Source organism: Protopterus annectens, chromosome 7.part0 (genome assembly GCF_019279795.1).
Source record: "Protopterus annectens isolate FY-2018-M chromosome 7.part0, PAN1.0, whole genome shotgun sequence".
NCBI lineage: Eukaryota > Metazoa > Chordata > Ceratodontiformes > Protopteridae > Protopterus > Protopterus annectens.
Window position 1 is genome coordinate 1,610,325,813 of NC_056739.1, and position 27,890 is coordinate 1,610,353,702.

Consider the following 27,890-nt stretch of genomic DNA (forward strand, 5'->3'; position numbering starts at 1 on the left):
TTAGGTCTAAAAATAAAGCTTAGTTTGTGAATCCTTAGTGTGTGTCGTGGCAAGTATTTTGTTTAATTATCTTAATAATCTTAACTATAATGCTGTTTTCTAAAATATTTTAAAATTCTAAAAAAAAAAGCATGCTAACGTTCAAGATTTTATTGATTGCATTTTAAAATAGCACAAAGAACAACATTCAAGAACAGGAACCTCTAATATTCTTCAAAAAGAGATTAAAGGAAAATTCCAGGTAAAATAAATTGGCTCTAGAAAGCCTTACTGGCAAGGCTGTAGAAAGTGATGGGATTCTAGCTGTATTGTTTAACATCCTGCAAATCCTGCAAAATGGTGCTATTGCTGTGGTGGTTAGAATTTTTCAGTAGATTTGGAAAATGCAACAGTGGCCATTGGCTTGCTAAAGCTTAAGTTATATTTCAGTATCAGAAAAGAGCTGCATTAATAAGTGCCCACCGTAGAAGAAGTAAGAACAGAACAAAGGAAAATGAAGTCAGAGAAAAAAGCATCAGGCTCAGATAAGGTCACAGCAGATATTATAAAGGTGTTAGGTGCGATATGGTAGAAATGGATCCTGAGGGCACTCAAAGCAGTATGGAGAAAAAGGCAAATCCAATATGACTGTAGAATAAACATACTAGTGCCAGCTTTCAAGAACAAAGGGGACAGTCACAACTGTGGGCAGTACAGAGGAATCAAAACTCTTGTCACATTGCATGAAAGTTCTGGAGAGGGTGATTGATAAATGGATATGCAGAATAGTAGAAAGTAAGATGGGAGATGAGCAGTTCAGAATTAGATCAGCATACAGCATAATTGACCCAATGTTTGCAGTGAGACAGATAGTTGAGAAGAAGCTAGACCAGAGGAAAAAGTCCAAATGGGCATTCCAAGACATGGAAAAAGTAGATGACAAGGTCCCAAAAGGCTGTTTTGGACAGTCTTACAGTCATTTGAAGTCCCAGAAACATTGTTAGAATTAGTGCAGGCTATGTACAAGGACCCCATGACTAAAGTATGAGCAGTGTTCAGTCCCACAGAGGCGTGCCTAGTGGAAATGGGTGTGCATCAGGGTTCAGCTCTGAGTCCACTGCTGTTCATACTGGTGATGGACTATATTAGCCAACAGGTCAGAGGAGACAGATCAACAGACTTGCTCTATGCAGCCGATGTGAAAAAGTAATAACACTTAAATTACGGGCTGTTGCAAGCACTATGCAAATGCTGGTCCCCTGACTGGATGATTAACTCAGCTTTATATGACGGATAAACTAGCAGCAGATGTGCTGGTGAAGTGGTAGAATGTCACATCATTCCCTCGGTCTTGCAAATGGACACATGTACCCACATCTTCAGCACTCATTCATATTTTAAGTTGGTAAACACTTGGCCATGGTAGTGTTTGGCTAGTAGTGAAAGTTTCAATTTAACAGTTGCATGGTGGCTCAGTGATTAGGATCTCTACCTTACAATGTTTGGGTTCAGGGTTTATTCCTGATTTCCTGTAGCTTGCTGTACCTGTGCAGGCTTTGTCTGGATACTTGGGTTTCTGCTCATATCCCAATCATATTGCCTGTTTTAAGCTGCCCACATACAATCAGTTACAGCAAGTTATGTGCGCATAAGGGATGCATCCTGGTTAACAAAGCAAGATGAAAGAAAGCAGACTAAGTATAGCCACACAGATAATAGAATAATTGCATAGCAAATATTTGACATGAATTCAAATATTATATCCATGTCTTGATTTGACCACCATGATTACACAATGAAACTGAGAAAAAGACAGGCTTCTTAAACAATTTTCTGGCATCAGAAAGGTACTTAGTAATAAATAATTCATGCTACACAGCAAAAGGATCATTTTTGGTTGCATCTGCTGTAGGAATTTTGCTCCATTGCTCCTACCCACTAAGTTAGTGAATCTTCTTGAAGAAATCTCTTGTCTTTGCCATTCTATTTGCTTTCTTCCTGTAATCTATACTGCTCATGTAAATGCACCTCCTTAACTCTTGATGCTATTCTCTTAAACGTTACATTCAGTTTGACATATTTCCCTATTTCCATTCCTTTTTATACTTCTTCATTACTTGTCCACTTTTAAAGCCTCCACAAGCAGCCACTTTACATTCTTGATTTTCTTTCAGTTTGAATATGTTCTGCTGACACCTCCTAGAAAACATAGGGAACGTTTGTCTGTTGTTTTTAAGTGCTAAGTTTGCAGTCGGGTTGATTTTGGCATTGGCCATCTGGTGATATCCATGTGTAAAACTTTCCCTCAGGCTTTTGTAACAGAGTATTTGCTATGGCCAGTGAATTATCTTGGTAGAATTTAACTAATCTATGCCTTACTTCATTTCAAACTCCAAGGGCAAACCTGTCTCATATTCCAGTTGTATTTGGACTACCACCTGTCACCTATGATAAGTGCAATGTCTGTCATTGCCATTATTTCTAGAAGGCTCTGAAAATTGTCATGAAACTGGTTGATTTATTTTCTGTTCAGCATCCATAGTTGAAGCTCTGCACTCCATGAATATTATTCTGGACACCATCACACCTCAGAGTCTCATCTCCCAGTGACAATATATTGGGTCTCTGGTAATTTTTGTCCACCAAGTTTTCTTGACAAGCAATAGAGTGGATTTCCATTACTGTTTCCAGTGGCCTGCACTTAGTATCACCTCTCTCTCTCTCTCTGCCACTCGGCCTTAATATTGAGTGACTTTACACTCTTTAATAAGAAACAATCTTTCACCACTACAAGACGTTGGGTGCTCCTACTACTGACCAATACATCCTGATGAAGTTTTCATGGAGCACTGTGAAATCATTCAGCTACACAATATGGTTATTTTATTACCTCTAAACAAAATGGAACTACTAGACCTTGGATGTTAGTGTAAAAATATTGATTTATTATAATGCCTTTTTTCTACTACTATATTTTAAAATACTGAATAACTCAGTATAAAAAGAAATTTCTGTTATGACATAATATATTTGTGAATTGAAAGAAGTGAAATCGGTCACCTTGAATAAAACTAAGACCTGCAATAACTTTAGCTATGTTTCCTTTATGGTTTGAAGTTTCAACTGAGTAAACTGGCCAAAGCTTTAAATTAATGAAAAAATGTAATGTAGACATTTTTCAGCAGTGCAAGCCCCCCCTACATCCTTCACCTGTGTGGGGGAACTTTTACCCTAACACTCCCATTACCTAAATTTGCCAACCCCACGGTCACTCATTTGCAGAGAAAAATGAAATTACCATACACAGGCTTATTAGTCATGCTGCACGAAAACAAACTTCACTGGCAGTGATTATATGAACAAGGATCGTCCTGTTGAACCGTCATTCGCTTACAACTCGTTGATTAATAGGTTAACCACTGCAATATCATTCTACACTCAGTTCTTCAAATTATTGCACTTTGTAAAGTTTTAATGGACACTTTGTCCTGGACTCAACCATACTTACAACTGGTGGTGCATTCATACCTCTGGTGGATTTTTATCTTTCTTCTTCTTCAATAATTACATGTAATATGTACTTTAGTTTTACAAGCATGAAAATTACTGCATTCTGAATGTGTGTCTGTCATGTTGCACTTTTTAAAACTGTTTTTCACTATAATATTTAACATGGAAAAATCAGTATTAGCTTTGCACTCCTCATAATCAGACTAGAAACCACAGCTTCTCCCAAATCACAGCCTATTGAAAGCCAAGTGACCTCTTTCGACTAAACCTAAATATTAGAACTATATCCAACAAAGTCCATCAACTCCATGCCACCATAGACTGGCACTCCCCAGATATAGTCATCCTGACAGAAACCTGGCTAAAACCTCACATTACCAGTGAGCAAATCCTCCCTACCGGTTATGGCATACTAAGAGTAGACCAGCTAAACAAGAAGTATAGCTATATTTAAACAGCATCTAAACATCCAGATCTTAAAATCATCAGCTCCACAAATAGGCAATGAAGAAATATTATATACCAACCTCAAAATAAACCAAAATAAAACCATCTACATAAATGGATGCTACTTCCCACCTGGCCAAAACATCCCTCCACTAGGAAAACCTCCTCAGCTGGACTACCCACCATCTCCCCCAAGAAACTATAATTTTAGGTGATTTCAATATTGACTGGCAATCCTGTTCTGGCAACCATCCAACACATCATCTAAACCTTCAAGGCTTCACCCAATTAGTCCAGTTGCCAACCAGGATAAATAAAAACTCCAACAAGCACACTACCCTGGATTGGATACTAGTCAGTAAGAGCCCCCAGTCATATATAGCAGGCTGCTTATCAGATAGCCTCAGTGATCACTCCCCAACATTCTCCCCAACATTCCTACTCAAAAAACACCTATACCAAGTTAAACCTGTCATCTACCATCAAATACATAAAAAGCTAAACTTTAACCCACTCACATTCATCTCATCCCTCAAAGAATGTAACTGGCATCCTCTAAACAACCTCAGTCTTGATGACGCAGTTGAATTTTTTAATACTACCTTCTTGAGCATCCTTAATTATCACGCCCCCATAAGACTTTCCAGAACCAAAGCACAACCCTCCCCATGGCTACAGAAAACCACTAAGTCAGAAATGAAAAACACAGATAAAGCCTGGGAGCACTGGTGCAAAACCAAAACCCCCTCAACTAGACGGAAATTCCTAGAACTACACAATAGAGTCAAAAAGCTAATAAAACAGGACAAATTCCAATACTACCATTCTGCCCTAGACTCTTCCCAACACAACCCCAAACAATTCTGGTCCTCCATAAACTCCATCCTCCACCCAGGTAAAGTCAGTGCCTCTCCTCCTAACATCCCTCACTCCTCCAAAAATATTGCTACCTCATTCAACACACACTTCACACAAACCGTACTATCACTAGCTAGATAACACAACCCCTCCCCTCCAGCCCACACCTTCAACTAGTAATCTCTCCACTGCCTTCTCTTTTTCTCCTGTACCTACCTCCAACATAAAAAAAACCTCTTAGCTAAACTTAAGCCCACCAAATTAACAGCAGACAACCTCCCAAGTGAATACCTACAAATCGCAGCTGATGCTCTAGCCTACCCAATATCCATCTTGATTAACCGATCTCAGTCAAAAAGTTACATTCCCACACTATGGAAAGTATCACATATAATTCCCCTCCACAAAGGCTGCCCCTCCACAAAACTAACCAATTACCACCACATAGCTATTCTCTCTCCACTCTCCAAAATACTAGAGAGATGCATTCAATCTCAGGTCTCAGACTACCTCCTTACTAACAACCTCCTTTCCAATAATCAACATGGTTTCCGACCAAACCATAGCACCACCACTGCCTTACTCTCTTTTACTAACACTATCCTTCAGCATAAAAACAATGGCTATCTCTCCTCTGCTACTTTCCTAGACCTATCTAAAGCATTCAACATGGTCCCACACAAACAACACATCTCTGGCCTCAATAACCTATCCTTCTCTCAATCAGTCACCAACTGGTTTCAGAGTTACCTGTCTGACCACCAACAATCCGTTGTATGGCAGAATGACATATCTCCTTGACTACCTGTCTCTATAGGGGTTCCCCAAGGATCCATCCTTGGACCACTACTCTTCTCTGTTTTCACCTATAATCTAGCCTCTGCCACCAAACATAGCACACTCATACAATATGCAGATGACTCAACCATCATCTGCTCAGCACAGTCCCTACCCAAACTGCAAAAAGTCACACAGGAAGCCTTTTCCTCTGTTGAAACTTGGTTATCCAATGCCCAATTAATACTCAACCCAAACAAAACTAAACTACTCTTTTTCCAACCCACCAAATATACTCAAAACAACTCTCACTTTAACATCACAGCAAAGGACACCACTATATACCATACAGAACACACCAAATTGCTAGGAGTTGAAAAAGACAATAAACTAAAATTTGACATTCACATATCCATGACCATAAAAAAGTCCACAAAAACTAGGAACATTATACAGAAATAAGCAACTTCTCACCAAATCAGCAAAGATTTCAGTAGCAAATTCCCACCTTATCTCCACCCTACTTTATGCCTCTCCAATATATACCAACCTAAGGCAATGCTATCTAAACAAGCTAGAGACCTGCTACAACAAAATCGCCAAATTCGCCACAGGAGCATCCTACCGTAGTCGCCACTGCCTCTCACTTGCTGAACTGAGCTGGCTTGAACTCCCTCACCTCCTTCAATGGTATCAACTTGCACTCACCCACAAACTAGTAAACCATCCACTAAAAGTCCCATCCCTCCAGAATCTACTCCAACCCTATCACACCACCAGACCACTAAGATCCAGCAACAAAAATCACTTACAGGTCACTAAAGCCAATAACTCTTCTGGAGAAGCACTATTCTTTTGCGCCTTAGCCAAATTATGAAATTCCCTCCCACCCACAATTACCTCTGTACCATCATGCACCCACTTCAAAACTTTACTAAAAGCGCACCTAAAAACATGCTGGCTAGGCCCTTGCAACTCCCCATTTAATGTCACCCACCCCATAGCTTCATAGTTTCAAAGTATAGTACTAGGCTATCTGCCCTGGGGCATTTGTAAGCCTAGCCATAGTGATGTGGCTTTTGCCACCCCATGAAATGGTACAAAAATGTACAGAATAAATCTAGAATACTGTGCCTCTGTCTAGTAGTGACACAATGAAGGTCCCCTTATATAATAGAATTAGTTTACTGTGCCCCTGTCTAGCAGTGACACAGATGTGACCCCTGGAGTAAACTTACGATCTCCCATCCACTCATCAAGATTTCTCTTGAAGAGAGTCAGTGAGGGGCTCTGCCTAATACGAACTGGGATCCTGTTCCAAAGCATGGGAAGCCTCTGGGTTATGAATCTATCCCTACAGCATGTCATATTCATACTTGTGCCGAGGTTTAAGTCTTTAGCTCTCGTGATCCTGATGGATTTAGATTTTTTGAGGTGGAGCATGTCCATCAGATCCTGATTGGACATGGCCTTGTACGTCAGGCAGAGATCACCTCTGAGCAGGCGGTATGCTACTGAATAGACCTGAAGTTTCTTTACTCTGGCAGAATAAGACATATGTTGGAGACCCTTGTTCCTTTTGGTGAGGTACTTTTGTGGTCTCTCCAGCTGTTGCAAATGCCGGGTGAAGTACATACCAAATGGGGCATTGTACTCAATCATGGGTCTGATGAGGGAGGAATATAGGGGTACAATGACATCCTTGCATCTGGATGTGAATCCCTTCATGATGAGGTGTGCAAGGTAGAATGTTTTTCTAACCACTTTGGCAATGTGGGTGTCAAATGAGAGGTAGCTGTCTACTTGGGTCCCTAGGTCTCTGATTACTTTTTCCATACTCAGTGGGTTGCTGTCTATGTGATAATTTGTGGGTACTTTGTTTTTTCCAAAAGGGATGACTATACATTTTTTGGCATTTAGTTTAAGGCCGTGACTACGGCACCAGTTGCCCGTTTCAGTGAGGCCTTTTTGTAGGATGTGCGTGTCTGCTGGTGTATCGACTATGGCGCCTAGTTTGCAGTCATCTGCGAACTTTGTCAGCCACATCCCTCCCATGTTTGCTTTAACATCTGAGAAATAAATGCCGAACAAGAGGGGTCCTAGGACAGATCCCTGTGGGACACCACTTGTGACTGGCTTTGAGTCTGACATTGCTCCAGTGATTTTAACTTTATGGGTTCTGTCCTTTAGCCAGTTTGCAACCCATCTAGTGACATAAGGGTTTACTTTTAAGCTGCTTAGCTTATCTATGATGCCTGAGTGGGGTATTGTGTCGAAGGCCTTAGCCAAGTCCAGGTATGCTGTATGGACTGCTTTGCCCTCATCAATGGCTCTAGTGACTGTTTCGAAAAAGTCAACCAGGTTTAAAAGGCAGGATCTGCCCTTTACAAAGCCGAACTGGGTGGGGTCAAGTGTCTGTAGGTCCACTATGTCTCTGTTTATGAGTTCCATAATGATTCTTTCCATAGCTTTGCAGACCAGGCTAGTTAAGCTTATGGGGCGGTAGTTTCCAGGTTCTGTAGAGGCACCCCCCTTGTGGAGTTGGACCACTGTTGCTGTACGCCAGTGTTCAGGTACATATCCCGAAGTAAGGCTAAGGTTAAATAGCATTTTTATGTGTGGGTTTAGCTCCTCTTGTAGTTCACGTAACACGCACCCCAGGATACTGTCAGGTCCCACTGATGCTGTGTTTTTCGCTTTGTTTAGGGCGGTTCTCACTTGGACATCTGAGATGACAGGGAGATTACATTCAGCTGGGATAAGTATTTCTTCTTTTGGGGGTGAAGGAGGGGAGAAATTTGCACTGAACCTGTCAGCCAGAATGTTAGCAATATCTGTGGGTTCAGTGTATTTTTTGTTGTTGTGAACCAACTCTGAGCATATCTGAGGGTTTCCGCCCAGGTTTCTAACATAGCTGAAGAAGGCTTTGTGGTTATCTTTAGTTTCCTTAGCGATTTTTCTCTCAAAGTTTGCCTTGGATGTTTTTATGAGAGAACGTAGTTTTCTGCTAATGTTGATCAGAGATGTCTTCCCTTCATGGGATTTCGCTCTGATGTGCAGTAGCTTCCTTCTTTTGTTATACAATTTGTTTATGGCTGAGGTCCACCAGACAGGACGCTTACATTTGGTGGAGAGGGACTTGGATTTGTTTGGGATTGTATGATCCATGCATTCTTGGAGATGTCCATAGAAAGCATTTGTGAAGGATTCGGCATTGTGGGATGTGGTATCCACTGGCACAGTGGACTTAAAGGATACCATCTCAGTCTTAAGAAGAGTGAAGTCTGCTTTTGAGAAGTTTTTCACTGTGGTCTTTTGTGCTGGGGGTGGAGGTGGGATATGTATATCCAGGGTGATTAGTTTGTGGTCAGATCTCACTAGTGAGGGGTATACTTCTGGTGTGGAGCATTTTGTCCCCATGTTTGTGATGATCAGGTCTAGTATATTATCTCCCTAGTGGGAGAGGTGACTAGTTGTTCCAGTGCATTTGAATTTATGAATTCCAGGAACCTTTGGGCTAGGGTATTAGGGCTAGAATAATGTACCCAATATATGTTTGGGTAGTTGAAGTCTCCCAGTATGATGGTATTTTGTGATACATTCATATCCTCCAATGTCTTCAGGAAGGCTGAGTGGGGTTCTTGAGATTGGGAGGGTGGTCTGTAACATGCTACCAGTTGTATAGCAGTTTTGCCTATGGTTAGTTGCACCTGTATGGTCTCTGATGCTTCATGTGTTGCTACAAACCTGGAGGTGTGGGTGTCCTTTATGAATATGGACACTCCCCCTTTGTGGTTCGGCCCGGGTTTTGGGGCCGAAATGCATGATACGAGGTATAGCCTGGTAGCGCTGGGGTGCTCTCAGGAGCCTTGAACCAGGTTTCAGTTACTGCACAAACGTCGATGTTCTCCATGCTGAGGAGTGCATCAAGTGCCCGCATCTTGAGATTTAGACTTCTAGCGTTCAGCAGCATTACCCTTAGTTTTTTCCATTTTTGTTTTCTAAGGAGGTGGGTTTGTCTTTTGAGCCTTGCCTAAAAAAGGCACTATGTGGGGTGGCAAGAGCCTTAGCCAATATCCGGAAGCCCAGTGGTGACAGGTGTAAGCCATCCCTTGCGAAGCAGCGTGGCTTGTCCAGCATGTCATCCCAAGCAGACAGACATTGGATCCCCCTAGAATGACACCAGTAATTGAGCCAATTGTTAAAACTGATTATCTTGTCTTTGTATTGTGGTATCATTCTTGGTGAGGGCAAGATGCTGTTCAGGGTCAGGGTCATACCAGCCTGGGCTACATAATCGGAGAGCTCCTCTATGTCTCTTTTCATGTAGTCCAGGGAGGTATGTCTCAGGTCATTCACACCAGCATGGACAATGACAGAGTCATATTTGTACTTGCTTTGGAGTGACCTGAGTGCAAGTGTTATGTGGCGGATCCTAGCTCCCGACAGACAGCTCACAGTCACCTTCTCCTTGTTCAGCCTGGTCAGTGGGACATTAGTGTGTCTGACTATGGAGTCACCTATTACTAGTGTATCAGGCAAGGTGTTTGGCCTTAAGGGCTGCGATTGGTCGACACACTGATTTATTGAAGTATGTGTTGCATGTGTTTTGTTTTGAGGTGGTGGATTTTTGGATGTCTGCTTTGGGAGCCTCTGTTGTTTTGGTAAGTTTTTTATTAGAGCCTCCGAGTATGTCTTTGTGTTTTTATGTGTTTGGTTTGCAGTTGTGGTAGGTCTATGTGGGACTGGGATTGTTGTGTGTGTGGTTGCCATCTCCTCCTGTCTGGTCATGCCAGCCCTGAGTTGAGAGAGTTCAGCCTCCAGTTTGGCTATATAGTTGCATCTCTCACATGTATTTGTGTTTGTTGGGAGGAGGAGAGGGTTGTCTGTGTACATGAGACAATTGTAGTATTGTCTCAAGATACCCAGATTGACCAGCTGAACTGGAGATGACGCCAGTAATCTACCACTCGACATGCTAGAACAGTATAAGGGAGTGGTATACCTTTAAGGGAAGTGGATATTCACAGGGGTGGTAAGTAGATGTAGTGCTTTACTTAGTATGAGAGTGCTTACTTAGTAGAGAAGTATTGAGAACAAGTGCTAGGCTTATAATACAGTGAGTAGTCTGGTTATACTAAGAGTAGAGTTTCCTTAAGGGAAAATTTGAAGAGCAGACTTGGCAGAGCCAGAAAAAGTTTAACCTTGTTTAACTGGCGCTGCGCTATGCGCACGACCACGCAAAGCCGTGCAAACGCGGATTTTAAACAGTGAACTACAAAAGAGCTAGAAATGGTCCAAAACAACCAATTACTACAGCTTCTTGTGCTGAGGTCACTTCCCTCAAGGACAGGTAGGCTGCTCAAGGCTCCCCACTCCCACTGGTGAGCAAAGAAACTTCTTTCTATCCAAGTAAGGTAATGGACAACACAGGAACTACACCACAGCCCAGAATACAGCAATGCCTGTAAACTGGTCTAAACTAGTCGAGGAAGGTGGGAAAACAAGGATTTTTTTTGTTTTTTTGGTAGAAACACACAGAAAATGCAGAAACAGTGATAAATTAGTTACACAGGCTAGCACACTTTAGTGGGCAGCCTCCACAGTTAAATTAAACAAACAAACAAGCAAACTTTCGATCAAATTCGACTACAATGTAACTTTAAGTGCAGATTTTAAAATAATGCAGCAATCAGTTAAAAAACAGTTCAGGCTAGTTCAAGGTAAGCTACAGAAGCTATTCCAAGTGAAAAAAAGCAAAGATACTTAAATCCAGAAGGTAGTCGCTTTTCTGAGTTCCCTGCTGCTAGGACCACTCTGTAAACCCATGTGGAGCTTGTCTGAGCAGTCCACCCACTACCTTTCTTTCCATCTGACTAATTACCTTGATTATAGCAAGCTCGGATGTTCATAAGCCTAACTATTTGTTATACAACAGGAACTTCTTATTGTAACAATTGTTAATGTCTGTTATATACTTGTCAGACGATAAAGATTCTAGTTGTCTACTGATGTACTATGTTCTTCATCTGTAACTATGTTTGCAATTTTTAATTGCTATGTTGATCAAATTGTTAATTGCTATGTAAATCCAATGTAACTACTGTCTGTATATTTTAACTGTGGAGCTTTTCTCCCCGGGCCTCTGCTGAAAATGGACCTACTGATGTATTATGTTCTTCATCTGTAACTATGTTTGTAATTTTTATTTGCTATGTTGATCAAATTGTTAATTGCTATGTAAATCCAATGTAACTACTGTCTACATATTTTAACTGTGGAGCATTTCTCCCCGGGCCTCCGCTGAAAATGGACCTATGTCCAGTCGGACACTCCCGGTCAACAAATGTAAATAAAATAAAAAATAAATAGGAAAATATTGTTTCAGTTTTAATGGTATAACAGCACAACAGATACAAGAGTCTGACATTTGGTGAATCTGTCACCTGAACATGTTATATGGAGAGGCTTGCTGTGAACCAAATAAAAAAAAACTTCACAATATAATGTCTAAATGCTGAGAATAGTTTCTCTTACTTTATAAATCTAATATTTTGTATGGTTCTTGTTATTCTCGTCAAGGTACGGCATCAAAAATCCTACTCTCTCTTTGTTTCATTAACTCCTTCCTCCCATTTTGTCATCATGCCTTTCCACTATGATTTGTAATTTTCCTGCTTGTATTATGTATATGAGCCTTACATGTGCAGTTCTAAAGTATCCGTTCAAATCCAGTAGTCCTAAACCACTTTGTTCTATGAGGAGACACAATGTACCCCACCTAACTCATGCCTTCTCCCCCTCCCAAATAGGGGCATGGAAAATAGGAAGATGAGGTAGAATTTACTGGAGAAAATTAACAAATGAACCGAGGTATTTGAAGCAAATAACTATGGAGGGAAAGATAACAGAGTGAAATGATGCCCAGCATAAGTCTGAACTACAGGTTAGAGACTGCCTTACACACCAGTGACTGATAACAGAATATAAGCAAAGAAAAAGGGTAGGGAAGTGTTAAGTGAAAAAAAACAGCTGTGCTTGAGTTCTTAAATGAGTTTAGAATAGAAGCTGTTAAAAAGGGAGAGTTAGTAGTGTATATAAAATATTGCATGAACTATAAGAATCGATCAGAAGTTAGAAAATATTTAGAAGAGATAATGAAAATAAATAATGGTAAGAAATCTGTACGGCTCCTAAATATGTAACAAAGTCCAGAATGTAATGATTTTGGCACAGAAAGACTTCATAAGTATTTTTATACTCCAAGCAGATTTCAGACAATTTTTTCTTCATGTAGATAGCAATTGCTGGAGGTGTAATGGGAAAGACAGAGGTAACTGGGAAGATTTTTTGAGAATGTAATGATTTGGCAGGTTTTAAAATTCTCTCCATAATATGTATTGGCAAATTTTTAAATTCTGTACTGAATATTAGGCAGAAAAGTTGGAGGAACAGATAATTGTAACTAAGGAAATGATTATTTTGACCTGAGATATAAGATAATTGTTTATATATAAAGAGGTCCCTACCAGTATACTGTTTCTGAAATATTTTGAAACTGTCTACCAAAGTTCCTGAGAAACATTCATAAACAATATTTATAACGACAATAGAAAACAACTTCGATATTAATTCGAAAAATTTAAAAACAGTATGTAAAAAATAATAGAATCTATAAACTATGAACAAATATAGCAATAACCCACAGCTGGGTATGGTTAATGCTGGATTTACCCACAGATGCTGTGGTTTGGTCATGTGGTCGAAGCCTGAGTGACCAAACAAAGCCAACCGTTGGGTAAATCCAGCATTGCCCACACCCAGCCATGGGTTATTGTTATTATACAATGGTGTTAGTTTTGTGTTGTGTTATGTTTCTGTTGTTGTTATTTAGATTTTTGTTTGCATTAGTCTGTATTCTTCCACTTTTTATGAGATAAAATTGTCCAATACATTTTATTATTTATTTGTTTATTTATTTTCTGAGCCTTTTTTTCCCTGTAGATGTTATGGGCATGTGATTAATTTATTTATAAAGCCTTATGTTTGGGGTTTGAAAAAGTATGTAAGTGGCATTTTTTTTTTTCATATGGCTGTTCCCTTGTCTCATATGTATCCTGCACCAGTTGGCCCACTGGCGTGGATTGTACTTGTATACATTATTGAGATCTGTGCTGCTCAGCTACTGGAGTCAACTTAAGGTAGACATGTAAGACATTGAACCCATTAACTGGTGTGGGGAAAGTGGTTGCGTGCCACTGTATAGTTTGTCAGTTGGACAGCACAGACTTACAACTCCTAAAAAATGCAGTTGTCAGCCTGTGTTGCTTACAAAGTTTTTGCGAGAATACGTAAGTTCTACTCGTTTTTTCATCTGCATGTTGTCTGGCAGCCTATGTTTCCATCACCACTTGTGTCCCCGTGTGAATTTCAGTTGTACACATTACTCAGATCTGTGGTGTTAAGTTCTTGCACCGTACTTTTGGTGGACATTTAAGAAAGTGAGGGTGTTTATTTTTGGGGCAAAAACAGATTCTGTGCTGCCATCTCATTTGCCAGTTGTACTGCAGAAAGTTAACTGACGGAGGGAAAGTGCTTTGTATGCCACTGTCTTGTTTGTCAGTTGGACAGCATTATGTTATACCTACTGAACTATTTCCACTTAAATTCACACTGATTAAAACAGTTCAGTGATACACATCTTCCAAGTAACTTGCGCAAATATATTTCAGCAGGAGAAGGGCTTGGAAATAGGTTAGCTGCTGGACTTTTTTAGTTTGTTATGTTGGATTTACAATGTGCATGCTGGTTGGATTAGCCAATCAACATGCACATTTCTCAGGTTGGCCGAGTTTCCATTGTATAATGGTGAAGACATCATCGATAAAGCAAGATACTGCAATTTATTGGGTATTATCAGCATAGAAGTGCATGAGGTTACTGCCTCTAGACCTACTACCACATGTAACTTAAATTTCTATAAATTATTATAACTGCTTCTGAGTATAGATCACAAGTCAACAGACTCTACAGGCATGTCTTCCAGGCATTTAATTCCATAGGTCATGTCATATTAATAAATACAATGGAAAAATCAGACTGAGAATCATCTTTCAAACTTGACTATGAAACCATCAACTGGTAGTGGGAATCAATTGGATATTATCACATTAGGTTTATTTTCACGAAATAAACCCTTCAGGGATCAATTTCTTTAACTTAATTTGTCTAAATTGTATTTGGCAGATATACGTTTTGATGATTGTGTTATAGTAAATGAGGACGGCCAATGGATTTTTCAAACATCCTTAACAGATTTATTAGAATGGGCTAAAAATAAGATTAAAATAAATGTTACAAAAATAAAATGCATGAGCTTTTGTGAAAAAAAAAAAAACGTTAATGAACTTTTGCAACCACCTGAATGGGTTCATACCTCAGCAACTATGAGATCACACAAATGTGGAGAAGAAGGAGGCAGTGAGGACAATACAACACTCACTTATGTTGTCTTCTCTGAGTTAAGCTGCCATGATAAGGTGCCTGTCGTCATTCAGATTTGATAGTCTGAGCATTGCACAACTGGCCAGTGGCAAACACAGGACTCTCATTTCCCCTTAATGTGAAATAAAGATAAATACCTGCCATTTTTCTTTAAAAACACAGTACATAGTTTTGCATGGTGTAACATTGCAAACTGGGCCCCAATGCATTTGTCACATCATCATCAACCCCCTTTTTCACATTTTCTACATGGCTTGGAGTGTTGCATCAACTGTTGCCATCACTCCTGATTCAGTGCCACACTCCTACCTTCTCCGAAAGTCATGCCTGACTGCTGCAGGTCTTTTCTCACATAATCCATCCATCTCTTAGCTGGACACCCTCATTTCATCTCACCTCCTCTCTCTTCCAAATCTTCTTCATTAGATAGTCTTCTGCTTTCCTGTATATATGCCCAAACCACTGCAATTGGTTCTCTTTGACCTCCTCTGTGATTGGAACTACTTGAGCTTCTGCTCTGCAGTCTTAATTTGCCTGTCTGTGCCCCAGTGTGCATCCTACCACCTATCTCAGGCAGTTCATTTCCATCACTTAAACTTCATCAACTGTCGTGCCTTCACTGACCAGGTTTCTGTACCATACAGCAGTACTGGTCACAACACTGTATCCTTTTAGTTCTTGTTTAGAGTCTGTCTGTAATGTCACATTATCTGCATACAGCAACTTTGTTGATCTGTCCCCTCATACATAATTGCTAATGTAGTCCATCACCAGTTTAAACAGCAGTAGGCTCAGAGCTAATCCCTAATGCAGACCCAGCCTCACTAGAAACACATTTTTCAGTCTGAACACTGTTTGTCCATGTGTCATTGGGTACTTGCACATAGCCTGCACTAATTCTAGCAATGTTTCCAGGACTTTGAACCATTACAGGACTGCCCAAATCAGCTTTCTTGGGAACTTATCATATGCTTTCTCCAAGTCTAAGAATGCCAGTTGGACTTTAACCTCATCTCTAGCTTCTTATGAAATATCTGTCTCACTGCAAAATTGAGTCAGTTGTGCTATATTCTGATCTGAATCTCAATTGCTCATCTCCCATCTTACTTTCTAATCTGTGCATTAATTTATTAATCACCCTCTCCAGAACTTTCATCAGTATGATGGGAGTTTGATACCTCTGTAGTGCCCACAGTTGGGAATGTCCTCTTCATTCTTGTACAGAGGCACTATTTTCCTTAGTATTCAATCATCTGGGATAAGCTTTTCTCACCATACTGCTATGATTACCTTCAAGAGCCTTTTCTTCCCTAACTCACCCACCATCATGATGATATCTGCTGTGATGTTATCTGAGCCTGGTACTTTCCCCTGACTTCAATTTTCTTAAGTGCTGTTGTTACTTCTTATTTTTTCAAGGGTGGCCTCCTCTTCTTCTTTCATCATAGGCTGTGTCTGGGGCAGTACAGTTTCTGTGTGTTTGTCTTCATTCAGAAGCTCCTGGAAGGACCCCCTCCATCTGCTTTTAATGTGCTATGGACTGCTGAGCAGGTTGTTGCTGGCATCCCTTATGAAGGGTGTCTGATGACTATCTTCTTTATCATTCTGTCTTTGCCTTGCAACCTGATAGAGTCTCTATGTGCCATCACTTTCTAGAAGCTGATAGAGTGAGTCTGATCCTTGTTTTTCACTATTGCAGCTCCCTCTTAGCCTCTTCGTTAGCCAACTAGGAATCCTTCTTAGCCTGGTCTGTATTTTCTACCTCCCACTTTTTCTTGCATTCATTGTTTCTTTTGATGACTTCCTGGACTTCTTCATTCCACCACCAGCTTTCCTTGTGTACCTTATTATCATACCTGGCTTGACTGCATATTTGTTCTGTAGTCCTCACGCATACTGTTTTGAGGTACTGCCTTTCTTCCTCAATCTATCTATTTCCTCTACTTCTTCAGCTGCTGGAGCCCTGAATAATTCCTTGAACTGTTGTGCTTTCTCTACAGTAAACCTCCAGGTCTTCAGCCTAGAGTCTGTTGCATTAGAGCCTTTTTTGACCTCTGGTTGCAGCTGACTGTGGCAACTAGTGGTTTATGCTGTAGGCCGGATGTTTCACTAGGGGTGACTTTACAATCACTAATTCTACCCCACTGCCTTTTCCTTAATAGGAGTAACTCTACCTGAGAATCACATTGGCCACTCTTGTATGTGATCTTGTGATTGTCTGTCTTGCTGATTTATATGTTGGTCATCATCAAGCTACTTGCCAGACAAAAGTCTAGAATAGCCTGGTCTTCTTTATTCCTGTTGCCTCACCCATGTGGATATAGGCAGTCCTCATATCCTGTTTTGTCTGTCCCAATATGTGTATAATTCAGGTCGCCCATTATCAACACCAGTTCATGTTGTCCTGCTTTATCAACTAGGTCCTGCAACTACTGTCCGAATGTACTCTTTTCCACACTATCACAACCCTGCTGTTGGGCATAGGCTGAGATTATGAATACTACCCTAGCATTATACTGCAGTCTGATTACCATAAATCTGTCAGTAGTTCTGATGACACCTCTCAGTGTTTTCTGAAGCATCACTCTCACCACAGTTCCCACAACATTTCTAGCCTGACCTCCTCCTGAGTAACAGATATTGGATTCCAAGCCAATTATCTTTACTGCACTGCCCTTCCATCTTGTCTTCTGGATGCATGTGATGTCCACCCTCTTCCTTACCTCAAGTAAATGCATTTTGAGGCTTAAACTTCTAGCATTGAGTAGCATTACCTTCAGATTTTGCTTGCTTGTACCTGCTACAGTGGTGAATTTGTCATTTGAACCTTGCCTAAAAAAGGCACTATAGGGGTGGCAAGAGCCTTAGCCAGTATCCTGAATCCCAAGGGCGACAAGTGCAGGCCTTCTCTGGCAAAGCATTGTGGTCCGTTGATCATGTCATCCCAGGCAGACAGATACAGATCCCCTTAGAATGACACCAGAAGCTTAGCCAATTGTTGAAGTCAATCATTTTGTCCTTGTACTGTGGTTTCATTCTGGGTGATGGCAGGATGCTAGTCAGGGCTAGGGTCATACCTGCCGGGGCTACAAGATCGGAGAGCTCCTTCATGTCTCTTTTCATGTAGTCCAGGGAGGTACATCTCAGGTCATTCACACCAACATGGACAATGACAGAGTCATATTTGTACTTGTTGTGGAGTGACCTGAGTGCGTGCATTATGTGGCGCATCCTGGCACTCGACAGGCAGCTGACAGTAACTAACTTTCTCCTTGTTTAGCCTGGCGAGTGGAACATCAGTGTGCCTGACTATAGAGTCACCTATGACTAGAGTGTTGAGTACGATGTTATGCCTTATGGGCTGTGGTTGAGTGGTACACTGAGTTTGTGGGCTATGTGTCATTTGGGTTGTGTTGGGGAGTGGAGGTTGTTTGCATTTCTGCTTTGGAGGTCTCTGTTGCTTGAGCAGATTTTTATTGAGTGCCTCTGTGAATGTAAGTGTGTGTTTTGTGTTTCTATGTGTCTGTTTTGATGGTGTAGGTTTTGAGAGACTATGTGATGAGTGTGGTGTGGTGCAAGTGTTTACCTTCTGCTCTTGACTGTCTAGTCCAGTCTTGGGTGAAGGGAGCTTTGCTTCCAGTTTGGCTATATAAGTGCATCTCTCACAGCTTGTAGTGTTGGGTGGTAGGAGGAGAGGTTTGTCTGTGTACATGAGGCAATTGCTGCATTGCCCCAAGATGCCCAGATTCATCAGGTAGACAGGAGAAAACACCAGGAGCTGACCATTAGACATGCCTGGATAGGTGCTTATTTATTAAGTACTAAAAACTGTTTTCCTCTAGACAAGTGAGGAAAGTTGAGTGCTGCAGTAATTTGTAGCTTATTTAGTGCTTACAATGAGTTCTAAACAAGTGCTGAGTTCAAAGAAACAGATTTGAGTGCTAAAACAAAAAAAAACTGGTTAGTTTTAAGGGAAAATTTAAAGAGCAGACTTTATGGTGCCAGGAATAGTTTAACCCTAGCTAAGCAGTAATGCATAAAGTGTATTTTTATTTCTATGTGATGCATAAAGTGTATTTTTATTTCTATAGCAGCAGCAAATGAGCAAACTGATTTAAACAATTTAACCAATAAAAAGCTAAAACCTGAGCCCCGTTCTAGCAGTCTTCAATCAGACAAGTTCTAACTGCACACTCCTGCCACTAGGGTGCAGTGCAACCTTCTCCAAAAAAAGATGGTCTGGATTAGTGCTCAGGTTATACACACAAAGCCAGATTCAGCAGGTTTGAATTTAGTCTATGCTACAGCAAACAAGGTGTACCAATTTCAGAAACAGTTCAAATAAGCAGGCACAATAACCTTTAACCAGAAACTCCCAGCTCAGAAGTGCAGAATCTACCCTCTCCTCCCAGAAGAGTGCAGACCACACCTTCTTAATGTAAAATAACTGTACCAAAGCCCAAGTGTTTAAACCAGAACTAGTACACTTTTAGAATAACAGACACTAAGCCTTCAATCAGCAACTCCCAACTTAGAAGGATGTAAACTACCTGTCCTGCCACAACAGTGCAGACCACAAACCTTCTTAATGTAAAACAACTGGTCTGAAGCCCAAGTGCTTCAACCAAAGGCTTAAAATAACAGTTACAATTTAATCAGGCTACTAACAAGCAAGGACATAGCATTAAAGTGTTTCATTATGGATGTGGTTGGCTGTAGTTCGTCTTTTTACCACAAGATAACTGTGTTTTGCTTTCTAAAACTCTATTTTTTTTCATAAAAATGGATTCCAGAAAGTCAAACAATAATCAAGAAGTAAATGATATGGTTGTAACATGTTATGGACAGGATAGGTAACTGCTTCTTGTGCTCAGGGTACAGAATTTGATTCCTTCCACCTTTATTTACCTGCTGTGAGACTCAGAAAGTCACTTAACCAGAAAGTGCCCCAAGGTTACTCCTGAAAAAGGACAACTATGTCCAGTGGGCTTACCTGGTCAACAAGTAGGTATAATTAAAAAAAATGTAAAAGAAAAATGTAGAGGACCTAGAAAATGAAATTCATTTCATTGTACTTTAAATATTCAGGATAGTACTACAATTTATATGACTTTCATAGGGACATAAAGTAATTTTCTGAAATACCAAAACTTCAATGACCTCACTGTTGCCAAAATGAAATACCTTTATAGCACTTAACTTAGTACCTGCATTAGTGGCCCTTGTAACTATTTCAGATCATGGGGGTTTCATGGAAAAATAAGCCTAGCACTTGTTTTTGTCAAACTAGGTTAGTCTTTTTCCAACCTTTTTTCAACTATAAGTTCCTTTCAAGTGAACACTTCTGTTTGATGCAGATAAATGAACTGAAATAGCAGGGATCTATGTCATTCCCTATGCTGGACTGAAGTCATTCTGTGGGCACAAGACAGGAAGAAAAACAACTTTTCCTGACTTTTTAATGAATATGAGGATTTCTGAATGGAACAAATGAAGTCATCTTCTCTCAAGCTTTGCAAACAATTTCACAAGGCTATGCAATAATATTTGTTAAGAACCTACAGAAGCAGCTATGTACATACATGCTATCTCATCTGGTCATCTAGCCCTTCAGTTGAAGATCAATTTCTGGAAAACAAGGATATTCAGACGGTCCCTCCCAGCCAAATAAGACATCTCAAAACCAGTTCTAGTCTTCTCAAACATGAACCAGTTCATAACTGTAAATACGTTTAGGATAGTAACTTGGAAGACTTTGGTTTCTTTCATAGAACAAGACTCTTACTTGGATTCTCACAACAAAATTAAATAAATAAATCCAATTCCTGATTGTTCATCATCATTTCCAGTTTTAAGCTCTGTGTTCTGGGCTACCAAGAAATGCCATAACATTTGTAAAATTTGAGCTCTACTGTTTATATACTTCATGAAGAAAAACATAGCAACTTCCCCTGCTCAGATGAATGTTCAGTAGTAGCCAAAGCAAAAAAGGGAAGTCTCTGTCATTGTTCAAACTCATCCTAAAAAAATTCACCTCACTCTGCACTTAATTTCTTCTTATCTCTCTTCCTTTCTTTCTATCCCCCCATCCCTCCCCATCCTTACTCATGGTATCCTAATAACCCCTTCTACTCCCCCTACCCTTTCTTCTCTTCCTCATACTCTTAAATAACAGTATTACAATCACCTCTCCCATAATAGCACAAACCTCACAATATGACATACACAACCTTGTATCTTCACTACCGTTCCTCACAATTCTCTCCCTCTCACCCTGTCACCTTACAGACAGCCACCTTATACTACTAATACTGTCTCTTTTCAGTCTCCTTTTCTCTAACTTACACTTTCCCGCCATACGAACCCTAAATCATGTCTGTATGCAAATAAGAATATTAGTGTATCTATGCAAAAAAGCAACTCTAGCATGCATGTAAATCTCTATTACATATGGACACTACAAGGCCCAGCTAAATGTTTATTTTGTACCTTCTTATATGTTACTATGCCAATATAGTATGTATTAACAACTTTCTCTTCATTCATACTGTTTGAATATTTAGTAAAAAATTATTGTATTTGTTTCTTTCTATGTATTTGGAGATTTTCTCCCCAGGCCTCCATTGAAAATGGGTTTTCCATCCACTTGGACTTTCCTAGTAACCAAATGTCAAATAAATAAAAATAAATAAATTAATTAACTACATCAGTCAAACCACTATGTTGTTCCATTCTCTGAAAATTACAATAAATTGCAGGAAAACTGTTTGACCCTCCTCAATATATCTGTTGTAGAGGCAATCATAAACACAGTACAAATGCAAGTATTTCCAACCCAGGGCAAGCAAACATAAATCCTATCAGTTCTGCTGCAGTTTTGTCATCGATAGGCTATCACTGTACGACAGTTTCTGGCAGCATTGGGGTAAATGTTTTCTTACATACTTCTTGTCTCTCAGGCAAGATTACATATCAGGAATGCACAGTTGTTTCAGAAATAGCTGGAACCAAACCACAGACTATGATTACTATCCCACATTACATAAAGAAGGAATTTCTATGGTGGACATACATACAGAATTTATCCTATAGAGTAACACTGCTTATACTAACCAAAGTACAAACTCTGACTACAGACTCTGGGATATGCTTGGGGAGTCTACTTCAACAACTTATCTGTACAAGACAGCTGGTCCATTCAGGAGAAGTCACTTCCCTTCAATATGAAGAAAATTAAGGCAGTTTATAGGACCCAGACAGCTTTCCAGGGAAACTCAGCTGGTACAACTTGAATTGAACCCATACAATATCACAGTGATGTATTATATAAAGAAGTAGGGAGGAACCAAATCTTTTCAACTTTGCAAGGAAGTATTTTGGATTTTGGAAAGAGGCACACAATCTGAAATTCTAACCCTGGCAGCTCAAGATTTAGACTTACAAAATCAACTGGAAGATACATCGAGCAGGACAATTTCACATCACAAACAGAAACCAGATCAAGCTTTTTTTCCCCTTCAGATTGCACAAATGTCATGTCTTCCAGAAGAGGATGTGTGTGCAACCACCTCAAAATCACCTCAAAACTTTTTGGCTTCTTATGCATCACAAAACAGTTTAGAAGATAAATGTCTTCTTTCAATGCAGCCAAACCTTGACATATGACTTCCTTGCTTTTCCGCTCACTTCAGAAACTTCTCAAAATGAAACAAAACAAAGACATCCTAATTTTGATAGCTCCTTGTTACAGACAGCATTGGTTTCAATGCTAATACACCTGATTTCACATCCACAGTGGCTTTTACCTAATCACAAGTTATTGCTTACCCATCAACATGGTACAGAACTATATGCCTAGCTCAGAATTCTCATGAAGTCATTAACTCAAGTGATAGAATTTTACTTCCCAATACAGCTTTTCTTCACATGTCCTAAATATTTCAAAAAAGGCTAAAAGGTCTAATACAGGAAAATCTTATACATAAAGACAGAAATGATTTGTTTCCTAGGTGACGACAGAAGGCTGACATCTCTTACACTGTCCAGTATCATGATTTTAGATTATTTAAGCAACTTATTTGAGTCAAGGTTCAAGTTTCTGCAGCCTCTGCTAGTCTTCCAACTATGTCACTGATAGCAGCTAATCCTTCTGCACAGACCTTTTTAAGACATTCCTTTGTGTATGACCTATACAAAACATACATATCTATCTTTCTGTACTTAGTTATTTTAAAATAATAGCCTAGTATAATCACATGTCCCTGTGAAGGGGCTGATAAGACATAAGGAAAGATTCATACAATGCTGATTTTGTGTGAAAGACTCTCATGCCAGCCAAAGTTCAAAGGCATCCATCCATCCACAACCCCTTTCAAATTGTTTGCACATTGGGTTGGGGTGTCACTTCAACAGTGACAACCATCTAGAGACAAGATTTATACTACATGTTGACATAAAATCAATGTTGGTCTTCCTAGGGACTGAGTTTCAATTTTTGTCCCTTTTTTGGCCCCTCACAATCAGCTAACCCCAGGCCCTGTTCTTGTTCACTGTGTCCATTGCATGTACTCTCCTTTCCTATCCTAGCCTAACTCTGATCCATTCTCAGCGATGGTGAGGAGACCAATGTACCTAGGGCAGTATCATCAGGAGTGTTTTTTCCAGTGTCCTAACTTTTCCCTCCCCTTACCTGCACTTGCATGTCCAAGGCCAGAAAAATGCAATGGGATGTGCTATCATTCCTGCCTCAGCAGTAATTTAGCCAGTGATCCTGACATCAAAAGGACAACAATCCTGTGCGATCCTAACCCCCACTAAGAATCAACTGCAAGCAGCATCCAGGTGCACACTCTCTCTCCAACACAATTGGCACACACTTCCTCCCCTCATCAGTGCTTCAGATGCCACAGCTGCTAATCAGTCCTGGGTTTCCTGGACTATCATCAGGGCTTTAGCTGTCTATGCCACAGCACAGGCTAAGACACTGAGGCACATTATGTGACATTCTTGTGCAGGGGTCCGATGAAGAAGGCATTGTGACATACACTGGACAGCAGGGAGGCAACTTTACCATTTGGAAAGAAGATGCCTCTTCAGCGTGTACCTTGCCAAGCACATGCAGCAGCAGGAAAGACCACAGAGGTTCCTTATCAGGGAAATCCATGGTCTGAAACACCTATCTTATATACAGACTGCTCAGAGGTGACCTGTGTCTGGCATACAAAGCCATCTCAGACCCAGCCTTGATGGAGTTGCTGTATATTTGTAAGTCAAACTCCACTCGCACAACCTGCATGCAAGGCCTTAACCTGGCCTGTGACATTAATAGAACTTGTTGGCATGGCGATATAGATTTGCGTCCCAAAGATTCCCCCATCTGTGGAATAGACTCCCTCTCCATGTCAAGCAGAGTGCCTCTCTAGCCCACTTTAAGAGGAACTTGGACGACAAGATGGGAAATGGAAAATACACCCCTGGGATCTCACCTGTGTGCCTGCTGGACAGGGAAAACAGGTACTGACTTTGAGGGAACATGGGCAAAATTCTTGGCTATGCTTATAAGGGCCTCCGGGCCAATAGCTTCGTATCATCCTATGAACCTATGAACCTAAGAGAAATGGTTGACCGAACAATGATAGGATTTGACTTGCTTGGTAGGAGCCCCTGGAAGCTTCAATAGTAAGAACAATTTCAAATTCTAACATATGTTTACATATGTTCTTTGCACTCGTTGAATTTTACCTGCTAAACAGAGTAAACTTTCAGTACTGTGAGTGTTTGGTTTGGCCACGGACAGGTATGATTTTTTGAGGGAGACTATGGCTTGGTGCAACTTTCCAAGAGGTGGTTATGGTTAATAATTTATCTTTTTTAATAATAGCACACTGGCCTAGTAAGTACTGATATGTCTATGGCTCCATTTATTTTATTGTACCAAAGGGGTGGGGAGATTGTCATAGAGTTTGCAACTTAACAAGGTGTCTTACTGTTGCATAGTTCAAAAAAAAGGAGGGTTGCACGCATTTAAGCATTCCTGAATTCTGATCTATATATCTATATATATATATATATATATATATATATATATATATATATATATATATATATATACATATATATATATATATATATATATATTTACACATATATAGGCTTACAATCAAAATGTTAAGGTGGCTTTCCTCGACAGTTGGAACGGCGAACACGGAGCAGCAGAGAGGCAAAATTATGAGCACAATTCCTGTCAACTTTGAAATGTCGATAAGGAGAGTGTGTTCTTAGTTTGGAGCATTAGTATTTTGAAGGGCATTGCACTACAGTGGGGATCGGGAAAATTACAATTTTCCTCACTGTAGTGCAATCTTGGAGTTAGAATATATAAGTAGCAAGGGATGTGGGGGGTGCAGGGGGGCTTGCTCCCCACCCTGCAAAATAGTAAGACATTTTCCGCCTTGTAGTGGATATTTTTTTCAGGATGGGGTGAGTGGTTAAATGTTGATTCTTTCCTTCAAAGGAATCAACATTCTAAGCAAGTGCCTTGATTTTATTTGGTTGTTCGGAGTCGGGGTTGTGAATGGTCAAGGAAAGCCACCCAACATTTTGATAGCGATCTCGGAGTTGGTATATTTAAGTTAAGGGAGGGTGGGGGGGTGCAGGGGGGCTTGCCCCCCCCCCGCTAGCAGTATTTAGGTAAGTGTTTGTTGGTTTTTACTTTTGTTTTTCATATGTTCGACATTTCAAATCTTGATCATATGAAATAGATCCATACATACAAAGAAAATGCGGTTTATATTCTGGGCTGCAATCATTAAAGTGAAAGGAAGCATCCACTTTCAAACTGGCAAAGTATGTTGCATGCATATTGATTTAAAACCTTTCAATCATTATTTTTTTTAAACAGAAGTGATCAAGGTAGCTCTGAGAACACAGTTGTAACTGTCTTGTTTGTTCAGTTGGCCTGTGTACTGTGTGTATGCCTGTCCTAAGAGTTGCCCTAATACAGGCTTGGAGAGAGGACTCGGTTAAGAATATACAATCCTTTTCTTTGAAATAAAGTGTATGTAGTAGGCTTTAAAAGAGTGATTTCATATACAGGTCAGAGAGATATACTTTGTTAGGTTTTAAGGTTACTGAATCAGGTACCATTGTATTAAAGTCAATCACAATTTATTACAGTATATATTGCTCAGAGCTTTTCTGAAATATTCTAGTTTTAAGCATCAGTGACCTGTGGCCATGGGTAAAGCATTTTCCATTAGTATGCATGCACAAGTTCTCTTTTTGTACTTGATATAGATGCTTAGATGAACTTTATTTCCACAACTGTATAGTGTGTAAATGTATGCAGGAAAACGGGGATTCCACTTTTAGGATAATGTGAGTAATTATACTCATTTAAGTGGCAGTGTGGGTGTTGAATGTTTTATATATTTAGCGCATGGGTTGGATATCTGTCTGAAAATTAAAGAGGGATATTCCTACAGACAGAGAATATAAGATGGAATAAGGTCACGTGTGCAGCAATGGGGCCAGTCCTTTAGCTGGTGCAGGTAAGAAGAATTATTTCTGGTGGATTGCTGCAACCTTGGGCAAACTACACATAGCTGTTAAATGCGGGTTGTAGTTCTATTAAAGGGTATCCATTTGTAAGTGTATGATTTGTTAGCTTATATTGAGCACTTGCAGTGAACCAGATGGATTGTCAGGGAGGTAGATGAGGAAGCAGGATAATACTAACAATACAAAAACACTGCAGAAACGCACTAAATACAGGACTGGATTGGGATGTCCGGTAACATCAGTAGTTATGTCTGTGGATCTTAGTCAATAGAGGCTATATTATGACATATGAAGCCTAACAAGCTTAGAGTACTTGCCTAGGACTGGGCAACCCTTTAATTAACTGGGTTGTGAATGGTCAAGGAAAACCACCCAACATTTTGATACCGATCTCGGAGTTGGCATATTTAAGTTACGTGAGGACATGGGGTGTTTTAGACTATACAAGGGAAAATGTGCTGTAATGTTATTTTATGCTGGTCTGGTCTTGGAGGTAATTGGTTTTAATGAACAAATAGGTGCTATGTGCAAGTTTATAGGTGCAGTGCCGAGGGTTATATACACTGCAATCACACTAGAGAAGTGCACAGGTAAAGAAAGAATGAAAGTGCATTTTGACTAGCAGGAATAAAAGCATTTGAAAATGAGTCTGCAAAGATAAGAATATGTCTGCTTTCAGGGATAGGAAAGTAAAAAGTAAAGGGGTAGGTGTAATTCCAGCTAGATTCTGTGGCACTATTATAGAAATTCTCAAATGGTAGGGCAGAGAATTGGTACACTTATTTTAGTGTCAAAAAGTTCAGAGGTCAGTTTTAGGAGGTCAGCAGAATTCCAAACAAGGTTGAAAGGAGGGGGGTGATAGTGGGTAATAGAGTTGGAACAGGTTATTTGTGATGATGTGGAATGTATGAGCAAAAAGAATCCATTAAAAAGGAGTCACATTTTTGCAAACATTAAATAGATAAAGGTAATGGACTGCTATGTTACAAGAAACAAAACTGAAATGGAGGGAGATCTGCTCATTATCAAAGAGGACCTTCCAGACAGGAGGACGGCTGAGTTAGAAGAGACAGAAAGAGAAAAGCAGTGTTGCTCATCAGCCAAACAATATGGCTGAAGATTCTGGATAAACAAGAAGGGAGAGATGATATATAGATGCTACTGAGGGGTATTTAGGAGAATATGTCAGAAATTCTTTCCATGGAACAAATTCAGATGAGGTGGAAGCTTTCAGAAATTTTCTAGAGATTTATATT